Below are 3,682 nucleotides of genomic sequence, written 5' to 3' on the forward strand. Positions count from 1 at the left end.
TGCAATTCCCACACTGTGTCTCTGGTGCTGTCCCCCGCAGGGCCATGGGTCAGTGAGGGGCATCATGTCTCATAGTGGGGCTGGCCATGTGGTTCTCTCTGTGGATGGCTGCTCTAATTGGGGTCATCGTCCTCAAGGCCTGGCGGGTCTTTTAAATTTTTTAATAAACTTTTTATTGTGAACTAAGAGAAGGTTTACAGAGCAGATCATCTTTCCATTCAACAATACATGCACCTTTTGTTTCATGTTACTGAATGCAATCCCTATAATATCATTTATTCCATTTCCTTCCTGAGTTTCCTCTTTCCATTCCACCTTATTTCCTAACCCTTCTGACCTTTCCCCTTGGGCAAATACTATCCTTTTGATCACAACTGGAGAAATCAGAGCTTAATCATATTGTTTCTTTGGTTTTGGGACGCTTAGGACATCTTAGTAATTTTCTTATGGGGCTCAGGTTGTAGTAATTGAGGTTTGTTAAGCTTCTTGAATGCATATTTTCTCATCTTTGATAATATTAGGAGTCCTGGTGGTGTAGTGGGCTATGCGTTGGGTTGCTAACCACAAGGTCAGCTGTTCAAGCCCACCAACTGCTCTGGGGAGGGGGGTGGGGAGAAAGATGAGACTTTCTACTCCAGTAAAGATGTACAGTTTTGGAAACCCACAGGGGCCAGTTTCACTCTGTCTTGTTGGGTCACTATTCATCAGAAGCAACTTACTGGCAGTGACTGTACGTGTAATCCTATTGTTTCTCATTTGTAGACAACCTTTTGTTTTTCCTGAGTGGCTTTCAGGATTCCTTCTTTGTGTTTGATTTTGGAAAGTTGATTATGATGTCTTAGTAATGCCATAGAGATTGAGGTTCATTGAGCTTCTTGAATACATGTTTTCTTGTCTTTATAATATCAGGGGAAAATTCTTTAACATTCTTTGACAAATTTATTTATTTTTAGGGGGTAATGTCTTCTCCTGTTATGGAATTCCTATCATATTTAATTTATTTCTCTTGGTAATGTCAACGTAATTCATAGGCTTTCTCCAATTATTTTCTTCCTTTTTTCCTGATTGTTCCTCTCAGATTAAGATTTCATTAATTCTGTCTTCCACTGGATCAATTATACTCTTTTCCCTTCCTAATCTGTTATCTACTCCTGAAATTTTAGTACTAATCTTCTAGATCCAGACACTTTATAGTTTAGTGAAGCAGACGGTAGAGTTTATCTCCTTTTGTGGACATGGTGGCCCTAATACTCATGGTTGGATGGATCTTCCCACAGGAGTAGTGTGAGGACAGTGAAAATAGTTGGCAAGATATTCCAAGACCTTTTTTGGACAATAATTAGGTCCGGACAGATACACTACAGGAAATAGTGGGGATTGTTTGTGTTTGAAAACATTTCAACACTAAATTTACCAGTTACTGTGGGGTTAAGGGTAAGAGGGAACCCCACAAAACATCACAGGTTTGGTAGGCGCAATTGTACAGCGATAATAAGTAGAGATTATAGTAAAGTCATAGAGAGCATGAGAGTTAAAGGATAGAGTCAAGTAATGGAGTCAGACGCAATTCATGGTAGCATATCTCACCTCAGCCCGGCTTGATGGTCCTCGTGGAGGGGGCTTAGCCGTCAGAGAAGAAGCCGCTGCTTCGTCCTCCTTAGTCACCTTCTGGCCACCCTCCCGAGAACCAGGGAGCCTCATTATTTATTGCTAACCACGCATCATAGAGTTATACATCACATAAAGGGCTATACAATTCATTCTAGAACAAGTTTGATCACTCTAATGTCTCACATAATAAAAACAGACAATTACTATTCTGGGAGGCATGCAAGTTCCCTGATAGTGGACAATAACCTGAGTCACCAGTAGGGATATTAACATAGGCAATACAATCAATAGGAGAGGAATCACCTAGGGGTGTGCCCACATTGGTTGTGGAATAGACTGTGGTATCTGCTTGATCTAGACAGCTGATAATGGCTAACTAACCTTGGTCACCCTTGGGCGGGTTTGCCCTCTCTGGTATCTCTTGCAACTGAATAGACCACCATTATCCTTATCAGAAGGGAGTGGGTCTTATTCAGGGTGAGTCAGACTAATAGTCTAGCCACTACAGATGGCCAATGTTAAGGAGAATAACCTCTGACCTACTTTCGCTGCCTATTGTACGGTTACGCTTAAGCAGCTAAGTCTGGTACATATTTTGGGGAGACAACTTAAGAGAAATCCTTCTGTTCCCCACAAGTTACCTACCATCACCCTTTTGAGATTTCTGATGAACATGCTAGGCTGAATTAGTTGCCACATATACCCATATCTGTAAGCCCAAGTTATTGGCTATCAATCGAGTAAATTTTAGAGGCCACCTGCCTCAAATAATTAGGTTACTACTAACCAGTTACCACTGAGTCAATTCCAATTTATGGTGACCCCTAGATGCCAGGCCTAGTTCAGCTCAGACCTGTATTCTCTCAGGGTCTTTAATAACTGCTTTTTCACAAGTGGATAGCCAGGAGTCCTAAAAGCTCCTAAGAGGCCCTCTAAGGTATAGTTAGCTATTGGTCTGCCCCGGTCCGGATGAAAGGAGCGTGATGGGTCAGACATGAAAAGAAACAATTAGTCCCATAGACTCATGCGTCGTGAGAACCTCAGTCTCCACGACCTTGAGACCAGAAGGAGATGGTGCTCAGCGACCACTACCGATTGCTCTGAAAGGGTCACCTTAGAAGATCCTGGATAGAGTGAGAGAAACATGTGGGACAGAACTCAGAATCAGAAAAGAGACCAGGCTTGCTGGTCAGAAAGAGACTGGTGTCACACACCCCCCCCTGAGCTGATGGCCCATACCCTTCAGGTCTGGAAATGGCTCAATTTCCAGCCAAACACTAGACAAGTCTATAAGGTACACAATGACCCTCGGGGAATATGCACACTTTTGACTTGACCATGTGCATTAAAAAGACAGCGTTTACTCCAAGTTCAGAAGGGTTATGGAAGAAGGAGGAATGGAAATAGGCAACTCAAAGGGGACGTGGGAAGAGTGCTGGTACAATCAGGGGATTGCAGTGATGAACCGAGACCACCTCTGTGTGACTTGCTGCATGTGAAACTGACGGTCTTCTCAGTGGACTTTCACTCAGTTCACAGTAAAAAGTAAAAAAAAAGATCGCCAGTCCTTTCTTCCTAGGTGTCTCTGAACTGACAGCATCTTCTCACCTTTTGGTTATCAGCCAGCGAGGTAACCATTTGCACCAAATAGCGGCTTTCTACATGGATTGTATTAGGATCATTGGATTTCTTCCCGTGAGTAGAACGGATGACCACAGAGGTCATTCCCAGGTCAGGGCAATACACTCCACTGGGGTATTTGGTCTCTTATTGCAGGGGGCACACACATCGTTTTGTGATATCTATTCCTGGGAACTGTCATCTTAGGGGCCAGGTGCATTCTCAGCCCTTGGGCCTTCTCCAGCCCGGTATCAGTTTAGACCGATTCTACAGCCACTGCTGGGCCGAGGGTCCCAAGAGTTGGCCCGGGCACCGTGAAACTCCCAAGTTGAAAATCCCCTGCAGCAGGACCCTCGGGTCCGTTCCTAAGTCGCTAGTGCGGACACCTCCGGCCGCGCCTCCTGCCCTTGGCCGCGGGGCCGGCCACCGCCGCCTCCCCTCTGGCGCCGGC

Source organism: Echinops telfairi, unplaced genomic scaffold (assembly GCF_000313985.2).
Source record: "Echinops telfairi isolate 266 unplaced genomic scaffold, ASM31398v2 ScPeMD7_60;HRSCAF=208, whole genome shotgun sequence".
Taxonomy (NCBI): Eukaryota; Metazoa; Chordata; class Mammalia; order Afrosoricida; family Tenrecidae; genus Echinops; species Echinops telfairi.